We start from the raw sequence: 22,146 nt of genomic DNA, 5'->3' as shown, positions 1-22,146 counted from the left end.
GTGCTCTGAAATGCTCTTCAGTAATAGGATGAGAAATATATAAAGCATACTTTAAATAAACTTTAGCCGTGTCTGACAGAGAAAGGCAGCTACGTGTTTAAACACATACTACAGGTATCTCTATAGAGAGGTTTCTTCAAAAAGTAGGTATAGATACTGAAACAGAAGTTTAATAGCAGTGCATGACTCCCAGAAATGTTGACATTCAGATTCTCTTTCATAAAGAATTCAAAATGGAAATACCTGAGTATTGGTGTCCATGACAATTAAAAATTCATTCATTTTACATTTACTTCACCAATATGTACATCCAGTGGGAATCAGAGGATGTCTGCATATCTTTTTAAAAGTACTCCCATTCTTTTGCGCATGCAAAAGAAGCAAGACACAAAAATGAGTTAGGAAGATAGTTCCCATGATATTTCCCAACCTTCACTTAATCCCTGCACGTCATCAAGTCAGAATATGTTGTATCATTTCATTAGGAACCTGCACATACCAATTCAGCTGAGCTATGGAAGTCCATAGGCAAGACAAATGTAACTGTATAGTACTTGTTCATGTTAATTACAGCAAATGCTTAAGAAACTTCAGTGCTAAATTGAGCTGGTCTGTCTATCACTGCTAAATCTCTGTTCTGCAAAATATAATAGTAAATGTGTTAAGTTATTAAGTATTTTAGAAAGATTTGAAGAAATAATAACCAAACATGTAATTATTCTTTTGTTCATTTGAAATAGAATTTAGTAATCCTAAGAAGCTACCATGGAAGTAGGGAACTACAGAAGTACTGATGGAAAAATACCTCAATTAGTCTCTGACTTCTAATAAGCTTCTAATAAGTCTTCTAATAAGCATTTTTTCCTTCAGGAAATGTATTGGATAATTTTATATTTTATAGTATAATGTTTCAGGCAACATATTCACTGCCTTCATAAATTATTTTCAGATCATACTTTGCCAGACTTAACAACCACTATTTCTATTTCTTGAAATGCCAATCCTGTCTTACAGTCATTTCAGAAACTGCTGTTTTTGCAAGGATTCATGCATTCAAATGAAATTCTGACCTCTCATGATTTTTTTTTTTTTTTAACCTTAACACAAAGCTTGAATTTTCTTAATTTGAGGTAGTGCTAAGCATATGTAGGGTGAAATGTTTTTTATAATTGCGTCTGATTGCTGTGCCTAATTAAGTTGCAGTAATACAGCTGATTACATCATTGATTCTTCATAATAGAAAACATTAGGCCATAATGATTTAGTGAAACAATACCAAGTCAGGGGATCTTTTATATTTTATACACATTTTTCATTTCCATAAATATTTCCAGCTATCCCTACCATTAGATTCTTGCTGAAGTAAAATCAAGTTTTACTAGATTCTTTAGCTGTGTTTCAAAATGTATTCCATACAGGCTGCTGAAGGAAACAGTAGCCTCTGTAACTGTTCAGTCACTTTACTTCTGATTATTACTACAGTATTCTGGTAGGTGCAGCTCTAAGTTCAAGAAACTTACCTCAGGCATAACAATTGCTCGGTTTCTGGCTGTCCTGGTCCATGTAGATCATGATAAAAGCACATCAGCAGAGTCTTTCTATTTCTTGTGTTAAGGATGCTGCAGAGGACACTGGATACAGAAGCATCCAGGGCCAGGGGGTTCTTTCATCTCGGGCACTGGAACCCAGCCAGGAGCTCTTGATAGTATAGTATTTTAGGCAATATATTCACTGTTTCTGTGAATTATTTTCAGATGCTTCTGCTCTAGACTTAACAACTACTATTTCTGTTCCTTTAAATGCTCCTCACCTCCCCCCCAAGAAAACAGATAAGAATGCATTGTCTTCCCCTCTTATCTTACAAGCCATCCCTAACATCTCAACCTTTATTCATGCTATTAGCAAAGAACATTGTTACACCATATTGGGACTGAGGTCAGAGCTCTACGAGTAAGCAATCAGGTCTGGTTGTCCAGAATGTCCAGTCTAAATCCAAAAATTGCCATTAAAGTGACAAAATAATGATGAATGAGGTCAAGTAAAATTAGAACGTGTCCTTTTACGTTGTTTTTATGATTAAGTGCCCAAGAGTTAAGTATTATTTTTTTCCTTTCAAGTTGAAAATAATACCAAAAATTATTATCAGTAATTCCTTTCAGCATTTTAAGCAACCAAACATGAAACATATTAGAACTAAACCTTGAAAAGGGGTGGAGTAGGCTTTGGAAAATATAACTTGGTTTAATCTCAAGACAGAGTATGGAGTAGAACATCAGATTGAGTGTACTTGTAGAAGCAAACAAGTGGATGGTGAAGAATTTTCATTGTGTAAGGAAATGAAAATTGACAAACGTGTAAAGAAAATTACCAAGCTTGGAGTTTTTGAGGACCTTCCAAAATGACATGATGTTTGAAATGTAGATCTAGAAATGCCTTGGAATGAACAGAGAAAGTCTCTTGAAATTAAAGTGATTAAGCAGTGCTTTTTGTAGTAGTCTGGAAGTCCCTGGTATCACTCTGTGTTTATGGAAATTGAGAAAGTACCTTTATTCTCAGTACTGTCCATGTTCACGACTTTGCCACTGAAGTGGGTCTTCCAAAAACCCAAAACTTTATGCCAGTTGGGTTTGAGGTTCTCCATAGTGAAAGCTGCTCATCTCTGCATTTCCATTCCTTTCACACTTGCCCTAATACTGTGATTCTCATTCATGTGCTGTCAAAAGGCATCTCAGTGGTATCGATTCTCAGTCCATGGAGTCAGGTCAGAGGTGTGTTATCAACAAAGAAACTTCCCTGATAAAATCATCATTCTTCTTCATTAATAACTAGTGATTCATGCTCTCAAGTTTACCATGCAGGATAATGTCTGGCAAGAGTATCTGTTCAGAGTTATGGGGCAGAACCAAAGAGCATCCACCAGAATGTACGTTTTCTGTGCTTGCCCACAATTATTTTTAGCATAGCACATTTTTTTCTGTTCATTTTGCACCACTGGTGCTGTTTGGCTGTCAGCAAAGACACATTGCTGAAGCTTATGGTGCCTGTTTCTGACACCTACTGTTGCCTGGGCTACAACCAGCAGCAAACAAGGAAGAATTCCTGGAGTCACACAGCCACCCTGAGATGGGCATGGACATTTTGTTGTCCAATTACACGTTGTTTAATATTATCTCAAGTAAGGGAGAGTTTGGTTTTGTGAAGGCTGCCACAATTTCAAGTACACAATGGGCAGTGAGAAGTAAGTTTCACTTCTTTCTGAATCAAATAAAAATGCTATCTGATTTAACTGCAGCTCCATGTAAGGATGTAGAAGGGGAATCCCAAATGTGATTCACAAGCAAATCTGAGTTCAAGTTAATTGCAAGCCTCTGGTGCAGCAATGCAATTAAATACAAGAGAATAGTAGCTGTCTTTATTGATTAGTAGATCGTCATCTTTTCCACTCATTGCAAAATCATGTTTTCTTGTCATTAATATTCAGAGTTTTTAATAGGGGTATCACAACAAAAACCCAGTGTCTGTCACTGTTCAGTTAACTTTTTTTAGCTTTGGTTCTGTTTAGCTATTAAGCATATGACTACAAAAATTTGGAAAAGTGCTTACTACAATGCTTACTAATTTTCCCTTATATGTGAAATAAAGAAGGGAGAGATTAATAGGCTGGATCAATATCATCTGGTTTTACAGTAGGTTTAGTGAGTGCAATTTAATTACTTATATTATAATTTATATCTCTGTTTCATTTGCCTCATGCTAAATGTCCCATTTTCATTTAAGCTATAGCTGTATAAGCTCAAATATAGTAACAGAATGAGGTTGTAATTATTGCTAGTACTGTCTCCTTTTGCTTTGTTATTAGAAATTCTCATATCAATACAGAAGAAATAGGAATTTTTAAGTATGTAACTGTTCACCTTTTCTCTCTCACTTTTCAAATGAATAAACACTGGCTGGTTTGTGTTGGGTTTACTCTTTTTTTTATCTTTTCCATTCTTAGTTTATGCTGATCATCTTTCTCTTCCTTGACAAATACTCAATCACTGGTGAATTTGGAATACCTAATATTGTAAATAGAATGTAAATAGGTTAAATTCTGCACATTTCAAATTAGCAGTCTGGAAAGATTTTAATAAGTTTTTTTCCTGCTTTTTACCTTGAAAAACCTAAAGTAAATGTATAGTTTACATAGCCTATACCCAGTGTTATCTATCATGTTGAGACCTATCTAAAGAAGCCAGAACTAAGTTTTCTAGTTTTCCCAATCCTGAATTAACTTTTTTAAAGATTTGATTAAAAAATTTCTAAATTTTAATTTCTCTCCATGTTTACTAGACATGCAGCTGCTTAACTACTAATATTCTCCTGAATTAGTTGGTCTTCTAGATACTCCCTTTTCCCAGGGGCAGGACCTGTTTTTCTGAGTTGTGAGCAGCTGCAGAACCTGTACTAGTAAAGGGGCAGAGAGAAAAAGGAAGTGGGTTTAACAATTTGACCTATTTAAAGACATATAACATTAACAAGAGTGCAGGCTTTATTAGAAAGAATTTCAGGGGAAATATTCCAGGGAAATCAGCTTCAGACTAAATTAAATATTAAATACATTAATATAATATTCAGATTTCATAGATGAATTCATGTTTTCTATGAAAGTGATGCTGCAGGATGAAAAAAAATTGTTTCATTTTGATAACAAAAACCATCTGTTTACTTCTGCTCAAAAGAGGACTTTTTAAAAAGGAATCACCAGTTCTTCCTAGTTTTCTATGCAAAATACAACCTTAGTGAAATGGAAATATTTCACAATAATGTCAGAATTTCAGTGAAATTTTCAATGAAAACATGCCAAATCATTTCAAATCTGTCATTTCATGTCAGTGTCTAAACACTTCATTTCAATGAAGTAAAGGATTTTGTTTTCTGCAATTACTTCTTAATCCACTTGGACTTTAACATTTTTGCCAATGAAATTCTTATAGCTGATATCATCCCATATCATATTTTTATAGAAACCACTATAGGCATGATAGGAAGCAAGAATTACTGATTTTCAAAACTATCTTAGCAATTCCTCGAGAAAATAATTTTAAACTACTGAAATGAAAAGTTGCTGTGTTCTTAATAATATTTTTAATGTTTAATTATAATGAATTTCTCATTAAAAGTCTTTCAGATGCAAAAACCTGAATTACTGACTCTGTAAGCAAGAATTACTGTGGAAAAACATTATCTTAAGAATTGTTCTGTGCTTAAAATTAACCCACACCTGAAACACAAGCAGAAACACAGCAGCCATGTGTAGCAAGTCACTGTGTATATGAATATTTGTCAAAAGACTGCAAAGGTGCCCTCAGAAGTCTCCATGTAAAAAATAACAAAACCTCACAAAAACCAGACTCTGATAATATTTGGACATTTTTGACACCAAACGAAGATATGTTTAGTCTATGAATTGCATAACTGAGAGGAGTGATATATACATGTTTGGGTCCCTGTCTCCATTTCGGCAGACTCTCAGCTATAGTACTCAAAAAGTTTGATAAACATTTTTCCATGCAAGAGTCAGGTACTCTAAAACAGGTCATATGTTTGCTTTGTAAATCATGTAAAAGTCTCCGTGTTTATAGGTAAGAAGTCCACAGATTGTTAAATAGTATGAATTAGGTGATAGATTATCTGCTACACATACCAAGTCTTCTTCTAATTGGTTATAGAATCCTTTCAGTTGGAAAAAAACTTTAATTCCAACTATTAACCCAGCACTGCTGAGTCCACCACTAAACCATGTCCCTCAGTGCCACATCTACGTGTCTTTTACATACTTCCAGGGATGGTGACTCAGCCATTTCCCTGGGCATCCTGTTCCAGTTCTTAACTAACCTTTGGTGAAGAAATTTTTCCCGACATCCAATCTAAACCTCCCCAATGCAACTTGTGGTAATTTCCTCTCATTCTACCACTCATTACTTGGAAGAAGAGACTGACCACCATCTCACCACAACCTCCTCCTCTCCAGGCTGAACAACCCCAGTTACCTCAGCCACTCCTCATCAGTCTTGTGCTCCAGACCCTTCCCCAGCTCCATTGCCCTTCCTGGACATGCTCCAGCACCTCAATGTCTTTCTTGTAATGAGGGGCCCAAAACTGAACACAGGATTCGAGGCCTCATCAGTGCCGAGCACCCCTAGGTCTTTCTCCACTGGGCAGCTTCCCAGCTGCTCTGCCCCCAGCCTGTAGTGCTGTCCAGCAGCCTGTAGTGCTACCTGGGGTTGTTGTGACACAAGTGCAGGACCTGGCACTTGGCCTTGTTGAACCTCATGCCGTTGGCTTCGGCCCATCGATCCAACCTTTACAGATCCCTCTGTAGAACTTGCCTATTCTCTAGCAGACCAACACTCTTACCCAAGTTGGTGTCCTCTGCAAACGGACTGAGGGTGCAGTTAATACCCTCATCCAGATCATTGATAAACATATTAAATAGGACTGGCCCCAACACTGAGCCCTGGGGTCACCACTAATGACCAGCTGCCAGGTGGATGTAACTCCATTCACCACCATTCTCTGGGCCTGGACATCCAAACAGTTTTTTAAGCCATAAAGTGTACTCCCATCCAGGCCATGACCTTCCAGTTTCTCCTGGAGAATGCTGTGGGAAATGGTGTCAAAGGCTTTACTAAAGTCCAGGTGGCCAATATCCACAACCTTCCCTCATCTAGGTCACCTTGTTATAGAAGGAAATAAGTTAGTCAAGCAGGACTAAATGAGGTGTAGCTGTCCATGTGGAAGCTGTATTTATTGCTGCTAGGAAAAAATGTTCTTAAATCACAGGGCACATCTGCTTAACACAGCATTTTGTTGTGGTGAAGCAATTTTCCTAGAATATGTGAGCAAAGTCCTTATACAGTCAAAAGACAGAAGTATGCACAGAGGGAGATCCTGTCTGTTCAAGATAATCTAAGTTAATTCCAGAGACATCCTTCTCTGCTCCTGTGGCTGGGTAAGGAAACAGTGTACTTCAATTAGAAGAATTACTTCACTAGGCATTGAAAACGTAGAAGCAGGTTAGACAATTTACTGCATCAGCTGAAATTTCTACCCTGTGGTAACAGAGACTTCGAATTCTGGAGGCTCAGAGCCCACGTGCGGGGAAATGAATTTCCGTAATAAGTAATTAATGATGTCTCAGAAGACATCAATAACCTTTAAATGCTAAATGCTATATATATACACACAAGTTGCAACCCTCTCATCACAGTTCCAGTTAAACTATTCATAAACTAACATCAGTGTCTTTGTATTTTGAGCACTTGATAGAAGTAATTAACTCAAAGAGGAGACTTGCTGTTAATGAAGTACAGTGGAAATCTCTCATTTCAGTTCATTTTCTGCATCTTCCTTATAAGAGACATTGGTGGGATATCTGCCTCAAACAGGAAAAACCAGTAGTGCAAACCCCTAACCAGCAGTGCACAGCCCTTCAGTTAAGATGAGACTGGCAGCAGCAGAAGTTGGTTTGAAGGAGTCCCTACTAATGCACCTACAAGCTTCCCTACAAACCTCGGGTAGATTTAGCACCAGGTGTCAAAGTGTTCTGTCCAAAGACTAACCAATCCATGCCTGTGCTCGGTGTAACTGGCCTGAAATAAGAGCAGCTTCTTAGCTGAGGCGCATTTGAACATGCTGACTGAAGCTTCTGTGTGTTTTTGCAGTGCAAATTTTTCTACTGCCTGACTCTCTCCACTGAGTATTTATTGAACAATAAAACAAGATAGCCAAAGCAAACTTGTTTTAGGCCAGTTTGCTCGTTCTTTTAATCCATCTTCTCTTTGTTCCACCAGAGGTCCACAGAGAATTCTTCTCTTCCTTCCTTACCCCTTCCTTGATTTAGTGTAAGCCTTAGCCATCAAAATTAAAATAGTAAAGGGTGTCTTTATCCATTGCCTCCATCAATATGTCCACCCATTGTCAAACAAAAGATTTATGAGAAAAACAAATGCTTGTTAGATGAACTCACTCTTGTGCTTCCAAAGAGATCAGATCTTTATTCAGTTGAGCAGAGAATATTACTTTCTAAACTTTCTAGCTCCAGGAATTAAAGTAGAAAAATTAGGAGAGATGTTGAATACGGCAGTGGTTTGACAAAGAGGAACTTGCATTTTCAAAGTCATATAGGGTTCAATTTTGAGTGCTGCCATTTGAACTTCTAGGGTATTTTTCAAAGAGAAAGGAAAATGTTTACACAAAACTATCAAAAAGTCCTCCTTGCAGAGACACTTGGCTTTCTTCTGTAAATAGTAGGATGATATTCTTCAGTGTTGAAATATGTTGGTTATTGAGATATTTTACAAAAATAAGACATTTTGAGAAAAGATTTTTAGGAAATTGGAAATGTTTTTGTTATGGAGAAAATAATCTCATTTGCCAGTGAGTACTTGCAAACTAGCAAGGACTTGATAAGGAAAGATTTTGCAGAATGTTTTGGAGAACAGGGAAAAGCCAAAGGTGGATACATACGAATAGGAGAAGAAAGAAATCCAGAGATGAACATCCTCTGCCATGTTCTTTTTTACATCAAATCATGGCATTTATTTTTTGAATGTGTTTCATTCCTGAGTACTATTGGATAAATGTTAGAGTCTTTAACACTTGTGGGAGAGAAAGGCCAATGCAGATCTTCAGAAAGTAGAAGTTGCTGAAGGTCTACAAAGTGCAACTTGCCTATGCTGTGTTAGTCAAGTACAAGGTCTGGCTCATTAGGCTTTTTAGGTGGATAGAGAGGTAAAGGAAATGCTTTACTCTGCCTGACGTGCATAAAAGATAATAATGTTTAATTATCAGGGTAATGCAGTTGTTTAAATTAGAGGGTGTTCTAAATAGCTGACCTTAAGGGCTTTATTAGCAACGCTGTTATGGTTCACAAAACGACATAACTCGGTTACATGGCATTTGACATTAAACTGGAAGTGTAACATCACATAAAAAAGGGTTGACACGTTATTAATAAAGTTATTTCAAGTATTTATTTCTGCCTTCTTAATAGCACACAGAAAGAAACTAGAAATAGCCATTCCTATAGTGTGCTTGTGCTGCAAGTCCCTGACTCATTCCACATAACCTCAGGTATTTAACTGAGGTACCTATGTCAGCAGCTGAGCCTTGGGTTCCTTCATCATTTATGGGAAGAGACAGACATTTCCACACAACTCAGGCCATCCAAGAACAAAATCATTTTTGTCACTACCTATGTTGCTTACAATTATTGCAAAGGTGACAAGGGACAACTAGGTGTGTTATACAGGCTAAAAAGAATAGCATATAATTTCTGGAAGGTAACTAACAGTGGGAAAAAGCTATTTTGTTTCTCTGAGACCCAGAAAAGGCCCTTAAGCTGAAATGATGAACCTGTTTACAGGAATCCCTTCTAATGCATTGTGTGATCTAAGCGTCTGCCTGGAGAAGTAAGCATGATGCAAAGCTGCATTTCAGAGTTCTGGTCTGAGGGAAAAATCCTCAATTTTACATAAAGATTCTGAAGATCAGATGGAAAGTTTTGCAAGAGAGAACTTTCACAGCTATGACAGCCTGCAATATTCCACTTGTGTTGAGACATTTCTTCATCATTATTTCCAAAGCTGAAACCACTAGTGAATTTGTCCAAAACCAGTAAAAACCCTGAAATAAAGGATAAAGCTTTTATATGCACTGAAAAAATATTTTCTTTCACCGCATGTGACCCTATTCTCAGTAAAAATGTGTTAGTCAAACCACATTAAAGGTAGGTAGCATAATAACACTTAAATGAAGAGAAATAATCATTTTCATAGTAAATTAAGGTTATGTCTTCCTAACCTGGCTATGAAAAAAAACCTTTGTTCTGTACTAAACCTTGACAAAAGTAGCCTGGCAAGAGGAGCACTTTTTCTTTTCTTTTCAGACTGCTCTTTCCAGGTACGATCTGCAAATTACAGTGCATGAGTGATGGTTAAACAAGATTTACCAATACTTAAGGCTATATTGGTTTGAGGTTGTCTTGCTTTTCTGCTGCAGCTTTCAGTGGAGTAAACATACCTGTTGTGGTTTCACCCCATCTGACAACTAAGCACCACACAACTGCTTGCTCACTCTCCCCCAGTGGCATGGGAGAGAGAATCAGAAGAGTAAAATTGAGAAAACTCATGGGTAAAGAGAAAGGCAGTTTAATATATAAAGCAGAAGCCACCCGTGCAAGCAAAGCAAAAGAAGGAACTCACTCCCTCCTGAGGTCCCTTCTAGGCTGAGTTTTGTGTGACCTGATGCCAGGAACTGAGGAGACATAAGCACTGTAGCCAGTGTGCTTGGAAGTCTCTGTCATCAAGCGTACAGAGGATGATACATACTTGCTTCTGTTTTCCTGTAGTATTAAGGAATCTGGCCACCTTACTCTTTCTCATATGAGTTTGCCAGTATATAACGTGGAATCTCCACTGAAAACATAAAGAAAGACCCTAAACAGATTTTAAGGGTAGAGAAAGAGTATTTCTGTTCTTATTAATATTGCAGCAGTACTCCAGTGATATTTAACTTCCCAAATAGCTCAATGAGTTTGAAATAATCAAGCAATATGAATTTTCAAGTGATTGAAGAAGGAAAAGGGTGGATCGCTATAAAATTATTTATTACATCAGAAGATAGAATGTCAAAGTGTTCAGTTTACAGATATTCTTTTCACAGGAACAAAACACAAATACTTACATTAGATAAAAAAAGGTAATAAAACCAACAACATAATTAAACAATGAACTATTTAGCAAATACTTATTATTCTTCCTATACCAACTTTTCAACAGATATGATGATGCACTTCAAATCATTTAGGTGAAAATTAATATCCTATAATTTTCAGAAAGAAAATGAAGGAAAAGAAGTACCCTTCCTTACTGCTTTTCTTCCTTCAAAAATGCAATTAATGTAAATTGACCCATTGTAATAGTGCCAATATAAATACTCTGCCAATACAAACATAAATATTATTCTCACAGCTTTGGGTCCTTTGGCTTCTATTCTCCTTCAATTTCCATGGAAAAGCTGGGGTTTGTAACAAGTTTAGCAAGTTCAGTACTTCAGAGAAAAAAAACATTTTCCCAAAGCAGTCATGATAATACATCTGCCGTCAAGTCTTCTTTTCCAAAGAGGAGGTGATTTTTTTACCTTTGTTATCTGTCAAGATTAGAGAATTAAGGGGTTTGTGTGTCAGATCCCTTGTCGGAGTTTCTAAAATTCCCCACAAAAAGACACTGATGTTGGATTATCTTTGAAGTTCTAGTATGAAGCACTAAAGGAGCTTGCACTTAAAACTTAGAGTGCTGCTGCTGTTTCCCTGCACAATTACAATGTTTAGTTGACTTTATAGTTTAGTTATAGAGTATGGAGTTTTTTGGCTGCCATTGCTCTCTGCCTATCACTGAAGCATTTGGATGCTGAAGAAATCACCATTTTGTTGTGTTGATAGAGGCTGGATTTGGGAGAGCTATGGATTCTGTCAGGGTGGGTACTGACTGGCACAGAGTGGGCAGCACTAAGTAATAAAGAGAAACTGGGGTCTCACCACCACGACCTCAGGAAGTAGGCATTTTGGGTGTAAATTTAAAAGGGTTATGGGGTGAAGAAGAGTTCTTGCTTCCTGACTACAGTATTTGATGGTATTAGTATGAGACCTTTACAGATGCAGGCTGGATTTTGTGGAGAAAAAGATGACTGAAGATGACTTTAGCTCAGGAGGCATCACCAGAGTTGACTCTGTGGTCCATGGCAGAAATCTTTGACCCAGCTGATTTTGTTAAAGCCTGTACATTATATATAGGTTCAGGGAATGGTAAAAGTACACGTGATCTAAATTTAAATTGCATGTCACATAGGAGCTTCAGGGGGTTTTGTATGTTTACTTGGGATTTTTTCCTCTCTGTACTCATGTCTCACTATACAATGAGTTTCTTTATTCTTAATTTTAATGTATCGCTGATTCTCAAATAAATTTCAGTTTAAATAATCATGATTTCATGCATATGATCAGGAAACATCACTAAAGAGTGAAAAAAAAGCAAAAGAAAATATTTCTTCAGAGTACTAGTATCTTTCACAAGGATTAAAGAGCAGCTCTTTCTTAGCAATGTACCCTTTCTGACTTGCTGGAGCAGAGGCCAGGGCACATATGTCATACAGGCAGTGACAACAGCCTATGAAGTATATTCCTCTGACAGTGAACAAATTGGCTTTGATTTGTTGAGGAAGAATGTAGCCTCAGACCTTCAGGGACTGAAACAACCTTTGTTTATATCCTTCCACATATGCTTCTTGCACCTTTAGCTTTTAACAAATGGTCATTTTCTTCCAAACTTTAAAATAAAATATATTCCTTTACCTGGTAGTACAAGCCAATGTATTATGCTCTGTCTCCATAAGAGAATGCTATGGAATTTGGCCAAACAAAAACCTCCTCAGAGTTATCCAGTTACTAGAAGCATGCAATAAATTTTAGAAACACCAGTCTAACACAGAAATGTATAATGTAAATCAAAAAAATATTGAGCGAGGAACTGGTCTTTGAAAGGTTGTCTGTGCTCTAAATGAAAGCAGACCATAGCCTGACCCAACGACTGAATGATGCTGAGGGATTTGTATGCAGACTGCAGAAAGTTGCAGATTTGCTTTGCACAGACCTATTTGGAGAAATAAAAAATGGAACCAGGCAAGGAACAATAGGTAGTGGGGATGACTGGGGTCAAATGCTCAGACTCAGTCACTGATTTCTTCAGTGGAGATGAGGCCTGAACATCCCTAAAAGTAATGCTTATGTAATTCTCAAGTAAAATGGTCTCTTTATTGATTCCTTCATCACTCTGGTTCTTCACCATGAAAGAAAGCAGCAGTGTTCAGACATCTTTACAACAACAGTGAGAGTAACTCCAGGTTTTTATTTGAGATACCAAACGCTAATGTTTTGCCACAAATTGCAGAGCTTCATAAGGGGAAAGAACTATCCAAGACTGTAATTATTTATCCAGGCTGGCAGATGCTGGGTACACAGAATTTCATTAACAGCTGTAGTGGGTATCTTCCCATTACATGAAAGCACAGTATTTCTTAGGTCTGTGACACAAGAGAAGGTAATTTTCTTCAACCTCAACTTATTCTTAGGTGTAAAAGAGCTTTTGGAGAGCAAGGCTTTGGAGCAAGCAATTACACTACCTTGAAATACTTTCCAAGATTAATATTTTGTGTTTGAACCTCAGAAGCTGCACATGGCTGCACTTGACTGATAAAACTGATGCATCTGTTAGAGACTCACATGTGTTTCTCCTGCAAATGGTCTCAGAATAATGCTCACTGAGAATCCTTGCCAAAGGCTTATCATTTCAGTATAGTCTGTGTGCAGGAACAGGGTGATTAATCTGATTTCTCAGCCCTCAACATTCTCAGATAAAAACACAGCCAATTTAAACAAGAGGAACCTAAAGATAAAAAGCATTAAAGTATTTGAAGAGAAAGAAAAGCAGATTAAGTGACTATATACACATTCTGTTCCTAAGTATTTATGGAACTGCAAAGCCAGATCTGCACTTTAATAGAGAACTTTCAACAGAAAAATATGCTGTTTATTGCTTTATTTAGTTTGAATGCCTTTGAAATCAGTCTGTGTTTTTATTTTTCTCTTATCCCTCTAATTTTGTATTCAGCCAGCCTTCGAATGAGTGTTATGCTTTCCAGGAACTGGAATCCCACTGATTTTGGGGAATTTTGGCCTCTTCAGTTCCACACAAGCTTCATATCATAAACAGTCTAAAGAAACTGGGAAACCGTGAAGGTCAACTCTCTTATCTCTTGTAAGCATGGAGTATAAGCATGGAGTCAAGGACAGTTACGCTTAATATGCATTTTTCCCATAAGGATGCAGGATGGCACCTCATAAAGCCAAGCTAACAGAGTAAAATCTAAATTTGCCTGGTGCTAATGGGACGTGATTACCTTTTTTTTTTACAGAAAAGATTAAATAGTGCAACAAAATATCACTGGTCCAAGGCTTCTCTTCACAGGAACAGTAAAAGAGCCTGAAAATGATGAGAAGAAGCAATTAAAATTTTTGTGAACAGGTTACTTCCAAATACCTCAATTACCCTGCTCAAATCTGAAAGGACCGTCAAAAAAGGGAAATAGAACTAAGAATATCTCTACCTTGTTTTGGCCTCTGCAGCAAGCTGAACAAATGAGGAACAGGGTGGTATCCAGTGATGCCAATAGAAATTCTCACATGAGCAGGCAATGCCCAGAGGAAGAATCTAGCTGTTCTGGTTGCTTTCCAACCCATCCTTCACTCAAAGATTTTCTTAGCTAGTTTTTCTCCAATTAAACTCACACTGTGTTCTGTGCTTTAGTTGCTTCCAACATATTTGCAGTTCCTTCATGAATTTTGAAAGGTTGGTTTATTAACTTGTAACTTTTCCTTCTGGCGACATGGCAGCTACAGAAGTAGACAAAGTGGTAGAATGTTCTGGATGTGAGAGAACTCATCGGTTCTGTCATGAACTGGAACCATAACTAACTTAGATCCTAACCCCTTCTGGCTGACCAGCTAATGCTTAGAGGTCTTAAAGCACACAAACACAATTTGAATGTAAGAAAAAGTGGAGTCATAGAATGATTTGGGCTGGAAAGGATCTTTAATTGCTAATTGCTCACTGGTCCAGAGGTATGTTTTTTTCTTTTTACACTTCCCTGTGTTGATACATGGAGTTGTTTAGAATACATATTGGTTTTGGTCTCCTAAAATGAGATTGAACTTCTGAGATTATAAACAAAACATGTTTATAGTCTAAATTTATTCAGTGTTATAATGAATACTAAGAGATCACCCACTATTTCTATTCTCTTGTGAGGTATTTTGTAGAAACTATTGGTCCAGACAGGAAACTTGGTGTCAGATGTATTTGAAGAGTGCCTTGGGAATAATAGGATTGAAATGACAGAGATTTAAGCAAATATGTGCCCAGTCATATTTATGTTCCTGCTTACTGGTGTCCCCAGGTGTTTTCTGCAGAGTTGCTTCCTAGACTATGAATTCCAGCCTGTACTGTTGCACAGGGTTTGTCTGTCCCAAATGCAGGACTTTACATAGAAATATTGGTTTTAGTTTCTGTTTGCTGTGCGTGGAAATACAGCAGCTAGGAGTGCAAAAACAGGGATCCAGTATAACAAAAGTAAGTTCATATTTTATTTTCTCTGCAAATACTTACAGGGATTCTGTAATTGTTTTTCCCTACAAAAATGTTTTGAATTATGGTGGTTGTAACACTTGCCCAGGATGGGAGCTAGAAATATTATACCAATATCACAATTCTGAAGTTTTGAGCTATTTTACACTATCATCCCAAAGCCCAATAATGGATTCATTTTCCTTTATCACTGGGAAGTCTAACAAAGCTATTCATGCGCAGCTGGTTCCTAGCAACTGCATTCTAGTTTCAGTTGCCATTGCCTTTTCTAAGCAATTAATCAGAATCACTGAATTTATAGATAATTCTTGACTTATTTAATAGATATTTTATAGTTTTTTCTGTGCTGATTCATTTTACTGGGAAGGAGTAATGAATCAAAGTAAGAGCTTCTGCTCGTGTTGATGTAGCAAATGAGAAGTTTAAAATGCTCAAAGCTGCAATGTCATTAATCCTTTTAACAAACCATTTCACTTTTTACTTTTCTATTTTCCTTTTCTTTTGTTTCCTTCCTCATCATATTTGAAGTTACACAATAGAATAATTAAAATAAAAACCCCTAGAATTGTATTCTATTCTTGGTTAGAGGAATGCAAACTCTGGATTTTATGAGGAAGGCATCTGTGCTGTGAATTTGTTCTGCTGTGGGAATCTGATGTGAGGTTCCCCTGATAATATACAAGGTGGTGTGGTCTGGTGCTCTGGTCCCAGGTGTCCTGTTTTTGGCTGGGATAGAGTCAATTTTCCTCCCAAGAGGTCCTACAGTGATATGTTTTGGGTTCAGTATGAGGATAATGTTGATAACACGCTGATGTTTTGGTTGTTGCTGAGCAGTGCTCACCCTAAGCCAAGGACATCTCATTGTCTCATGCTCTGCCATGGGCAGGTGCACGAGAGGCTGGGAGGGAGAATGGCCAGGACAGGTGACCCAAGCTCACCAAAGGGATATTCCATACCACCCAAACTCACCAAAGGGATATTCCATACCACCCAAACTCTCCAAAGGGATATTCCATACCATAGAATGTCATGCTCAGTATATAAATTGGGGGAAGCTGGTTGGGTAGGGCCAATCTCTGCTTGGGGATGGGCTAGGCATCACTCAGCTGTGGGTGGGCAACCACATGGTGCATCACCTGTTTCTCTTGGGTTTTACTCCTCTGTCTCTTTATTATTGTTGTTGATGTTTTATATTACTTTAACTCAATTGTTCGACTGTTCTTATTTCAACTCACATTTTTTACCTTTTTCTGATTCTCCTCCCCATCCCACTGAGAGGAATGGGGTGGTGAGTGAGCAGCTCAATGGTATTTTGTTGCCAGCTGGGTGTTAAAGCATGACACTGAGCAAGCTCACTGGTTCCCTTAAGGACACAGCTGCAGATAGAGCTAAAAGCTGAGTAAAAGTTCACCAGTGGTTTGCATCCAGCAAGAAGCATGATTATTGTGATGGTCTGCTCCAGTTGGCCCAAGGTTTAGAACAGATGGACCTGAGAAGATTTGTAGTATTTGGCACAGGAATCAGGGTTTCTGGCCTGTGGCAGAAAACAGGCAGTATAACTGTACCCAAAAGAGTCCAGCACACAGTCCCTAGCTTTTGGATAGGAAAACATAGAGCTGATCTACTCAATGACTTAAAGCATTTAAATTGCAACTAAATTGTATTTGTCTTAATGAAGCAGTCCTCACAGAGTAAGTGCTGAAATTCTCAAATATAGCCTTTTGGGGGGAAGATACAGAAAAGAACATGCAGTGACATCTCTAAAGGGAGAAACAATCTACCAAATTTAGGAGTCTTCTTAGTGAGATTGGGACTTGAATCTGTCATTAGTGCCAATGCTTTTCACAACCAATAGATAGAAAATAATGATGTGAATTTGAAGTTAAACTAAATAGAAGATATTGGGTTTTCATTAAATATCTGTGAAAATTTGTAAAATATTAAAAGTAACGTATTCTAGGGAAAGAAAAAGGAATTAAGTTTAGTTCTTGTCAAATGGGAGCACAATCATTGGGAAGTGTGTGTTACAAAGCAGCAGACCTCAAAGCAAACCTTTCCTACCAGTGTGGCTGTAATGGCAGTACAGCACAGCACAACAGAGAATCTGGCCATGACTGCAAAAAAGTATTAATAAGAAATTTTGTGATAAATGTTTTGATATGTTTCCTCCTCAAAAAAAAGTCTTTAATGTTCATTTGTTAGAGAATGCTATCAGAGATAGTTCTTTGTGCTACAGCATAGCTCACTTGTGTATAACACAGAAAGGAAGTAAATTTTCTTTGACAGCTTTCATTTCTAGATGAAAAATTGAGTCCTTTTTTCATATAACAATCTCAACTGCCTATTGATGTCAGAATGAGAATTTAATTTGGACCTCAGATTTTGTTAGACTGCTTTTATAAATGTAAAAATGAGCTCCTGGTTACAAGTGGAGGTTTTTTATATCTTTGTATTATTATTTCATAATACAGTGAAATAAATACCTGAAGGCAACACTGTGGTACGGTAAAGAGCTGAAAACTTACTCTGATAATATATTATTTATAAAAGTATTATTTCTATAAAGACCATATATAGTTAATAGTATCAGTTGTGTTATGTCTTCATCATTTCATTGACTGAGAGATATGTATTATAGCAAAACCAAAGATTAGATTTAATCAGAAGTGAAAATTAAATTCTGTGTCATGTATATGCTTGCATAGCACTAGAATCAGGCTCTGTTATTATTTATACCAGATTCTTTTTGCTGGCACTGTGAATAATTTCTGTTTTTCAACGGTCTCAGGGAAGAGCCAATTCCCAGCGTGACAACTAAGAGATTGAATACCAGAACATTTTCAGATGGGTAGACTCTATGAAGGAGCTAAAGATGTGAAATCAGGAAAAATCATATAGAAAAATCCCTTGTGTAATTACAAACTGCTGGAAGCTTTTGGAAGCCATCATAATGTGAAAATATAGACTTGCTAATTGCTAATTATGTGGACACAATGTCAAAGTCAAATAACATAATACTGACAGTACAAAAGATACTCAAGAATAGTAAAAGAATACCTCCAATCTCTCCAATTAAGGAAGAAAAATTTTACCACAGTGAAAATATTTTGGCATAGGCAATGCAGAACTGGCAAATTAATGTCACAGAGTATTTCTGTTTCTGCTAGTCACAAAATGTTTGTGTAAAATAGTTTTAATTTTTTTTCTTCAATCTCCAAGTTCATCAGGGGTCTTGCATGTCTACTTAGCTTTAATATGTGATCATCTTAGATATAATGCCATCCATTTATAAAGGAATTGTCCTATGCTGGAGCATGTCTTTCTTCCATCCAGTTTTAACTCTTCCTTTCTAATAGAAGGTTTCTAATAGTTATAAATGTGAATTGACCAGAGAATATTGTCATGAAGATTTTTTTCCCTTATTTTTTCTGTCGAGAAGGGCTTTTCAGTGGATAAATTAAGAGTTCAAATGTAATAAGAATTTGGAATCAGTGATAAAATATATTAATCACAGATTAATTTACTTGATCTATTTAACTGTGTCTTAGCTGTGAGTAGTGTCTCTGAGACAGGCTACATGGGCAGCATTTACACTGTGAGTCCCAGGAAGGCTTCCCTGCCCCCAGTTCCTGTATGCTCTCAAATATTTACTTACAAAGCATGAGAAAATCTTCCCCTCATTTTCTCTGGAGGAAACAGGTCCACAAGAACTAGAAGGGACAAGCTCACCTTTTCTGTGCAGCTGAAGAACAAGACTGTAGGGTGCAGCACTGTGCACATTTTTTTCCATCAGGGTATAACTGTTCCCTGTTCAAAACCTTCCTTCATTATTCAGCTAATGTAATAAATGTAGATATAACTACTGACCATATTTCACAGCATATGATGACAATCTCTTGACCACAAAAAAGAAGGAAGTACTCAAATCTGTGAGAATTAGTTTGGACATTTTAATAACATCACACAGTTCATTGATAAATTAAACTTTAAAAGATGTTTCAGCAAGAGATTTAGGATAATTTTCCAGTTGCCCAAATACTTTGGATTGGTTCATAGTTAATGTTATTGGCAAATTAATCTCACAACCATAAAGAAAAGTCTTCAGTGAAGAGCCGGATATTTTTGTTGTTTCAGGACGTTGCTAACCAACCTTGCCAGTGGGTTGTTACATTAAAAGCCAACAGCATGAAACTGGATATTAGGACCTCTCAGAAATGCATATATCATTTGTAGATAAACACACTGTGTTGTGTTTTCTTTTATAGACCTTTGCCTGCAGCACTGGTCTATAGCACAGAACTGCTTCCCTGTGCATACAGCTCTTAAAATGTGGACGTAGTATTTTATATGCTTGCTCCATACCATACCATACCATACCATACCATACCATACCATACCATACCATACCATACCATACCTTGTTTCTTATGTATTTTATGGCAAGCAGGTGATTTAAAGCACATTACCAAGGCTGCTCCCTCTGTCTCCAGCCATATCAAATGTATAATCTGTGTAAGTTTTTCCTTTAATCAGGATCCAACCAGTGCTAGAACTCTCTTGTCAAAATTGTATTTTGAGAAAAGTGAAAGTGAATTTCTTATGAAATTATTACTTTAAAAATTGGATCTTCAGTTTCTGGGATTTGAAAATTTTCCACACTTACTGAAAAACTTCCTGTGCCTCAGAACACCATCCTTAACACATTGTACCGTAGCCACATAGTCCCAACACCACAAAATCTAATATGGGTATTAGGAGACAAGAAGCGTTTCTTAAAGCCTGTTCTGAAATGTGTTCTCTATTAACACTGACAGTTTTGCAGATTAATCTGTTTAAAGATTAGAACTAAGCAATGCAGTGCCCACCCCATCATGGAACATCCTCCAAATGGTGCATTCAGCAAGGATCTCTTCATGGCGTGAGGTACCTCTGCACCAGTTCTGGTCTGCCCAGTCCCAGGGCAGCCCAGTATTTGGACATCAAAAAACCCCCTCCTTTTGCTTAATATTCTCTACATTAATTCCCTTTTAGCCATGCTTGGCAAGGATTACGTCCCCTACATCTGTCACCAGCTTTTGCTAGCCACTGAAGCTGTTCCTTCATGTAGGTCCCCAGCACTGTGGGGGTGGCCAAGGGTGTTTAGAAAGGGGGCACAGGCAAGACTTAGGATCTTGATTACTTTGGGTGAGAGGATGCATAATGGGAAGATTTTATAAACAGGAGGAAGCAAACATGGACCTGGTACTCTTTGGGGCAAAAAGAGAAAAATATTTTATTGAGGAATTATTTCATGAGTCTCACTTTTTCACCAGTCAAGCAAAACACTAATCTGTACCTACTCAAACTAAGTAAGTTGAAAAAAATTTTAGAGAAAATAAGCTTGGCAAAAACATAACTTTGAAACCATCTTCTCTGACTGCATACGCTATTATTCCAGACATTTGTACCTTGAAATAAACAACCTAAAACCTTGAGAATTCATTTTTTCCTAGTGGAGGAATACACTGTGTTGCTCTTCTTTAAGGCTGTTTTCAAGATCCTAACAGTAGGAGTAAATTTCCTTATCTTTCACAACAGTCAGAGGCAGCTTCACTGCTGGTGTCTGGTAGGCAAATTTGTCTCTACTAAAGACTCTGGCATTTCATTAACGTACACCAGGTTTGAATTTGGCTCAGGTAATCAATTCTGACAAGATTCAGACATATATAGAAAGATGCATGCTGACTCTCATTTCATTCCAATCTAAGGAGCATTTTTTTCCAGTGGTAATCCCAGTGATTTTAGAAACAGTTTGAGAAGTTACCTATTATTCATCCCCAAAGGAACTTGGCTCCTGTGGTTATAAGTATTATCAAAATAATGTAAGATCCCAAACTAGGTGCATTTGATTAGAGTTCAAATATGAAATTATTTAGTGAAAATAAACAATTTTGTAATAAGAGGAAAAAAGTTTGTGCATAGCTTTACTAAGTATTCAGCTAATGATTTAATCCAATGTATGTATGTGATACACTTAGTGTAAGCCTATTGGGTTTGTGTGGCAAGATTTTGGTAGCAGGGTAGTTTCAGTGAGAAGCTGCCAGAAGATTCTCCCTTTCTCCCATGTTCAATGCTAGATGAATCCAAGATGGATGTGCTTCTGGCCAAAGTTGAGCCCATCACTGGTGATGGTGGTGCCTCTGGGATAGCAGATTTAAGAAGGGGGAAGGAAGTTACTGCTCAGGATCAATTTCAGACAGGGTACAGAGGAGAGAAAATATGTGAGCAACACAACTCTGCAGCCAGGTCAGTGGAGAAGGAGGGGGAGGAGATGTTCCAGGTGCCAGAGCAGAGACTCCTCTGCAGCCGGTGAGGAAGACCATGGTATGGCAGACTGTCCCCCTGCAGCCCATGGAGGTCCATGGTGGAGCAGAGATCCACATGCACCCCTCACTAACTCCACACTGGAACAGGTGGATGCATGAAGGAGGCTGTGACCCACTGGGAATCCTGCACTGGACCAGGCTCCTGGCATGACCTGTGGTCCTGTGAAGAGAGGAGTCCAAGCTGGAGCAAGTTTGCTGGCAGGACTTACGACTCCATGGAGGATCCATGCTGGAGCAGTCTATTCCTGAGGAACTGCACCCCATGGAAGGGACCTATGCTGGAGCAGCTCATGAAGAACTGCATGACTCCAGTGGGAAGGAGTCATCTTGTAGACATGTCTCCAACAGTCATGTTAGAGAGCTGTCTCCCATGGGTGGAACTCCATGGTGGAACAGGGGAAGAGTGTGAGGAGTCCTCCCCCTGAGGAGAAAGTAGTGGCAGAGACAACGTGAGGAACTGACTGCAGCCCCCATTCCCCATTCCCTTGCGCCATGTCGGGGTAGAGATAGAGAATTTGGGAATGAAGTTGAGCCTGGGA

General features: G+C 37.8%; 1 protein-coding gene across 1 annotated transcript in view; it reads left to right on the top strand.

Annotated features, from left to right (window-relative positions):
- TRPC4 (transient receptor potential cation channel subfamily C member 4) overlaps positions 1-22,146 on the top strand; it is a gene marked incomplete at its 3' end in the record, with an annotated part of 131,090 nt that overhangs the window by 71,037 nt on the left and 37,907 nt on the right. The gene's annotated exons all lie outside the window — the stretch shown is intronic.

Source organism: Coloeus monedula (genome assembly GCF_965178545.1).
Source record: "Coloeus monedula genome assembly, chromosome: 3".
Classification (NCBI taxonomy): domain Eukaryota; kingdom Metazoa; phylum Chordata; class Aves; order Passeriformes; family Corvidae; genus Coloeus; species Coloeus monedula.
Note: the sequence above shows the minus strand (reverse complement) of the source record. Positions and strands in the feature narration are given on the sequence as shown.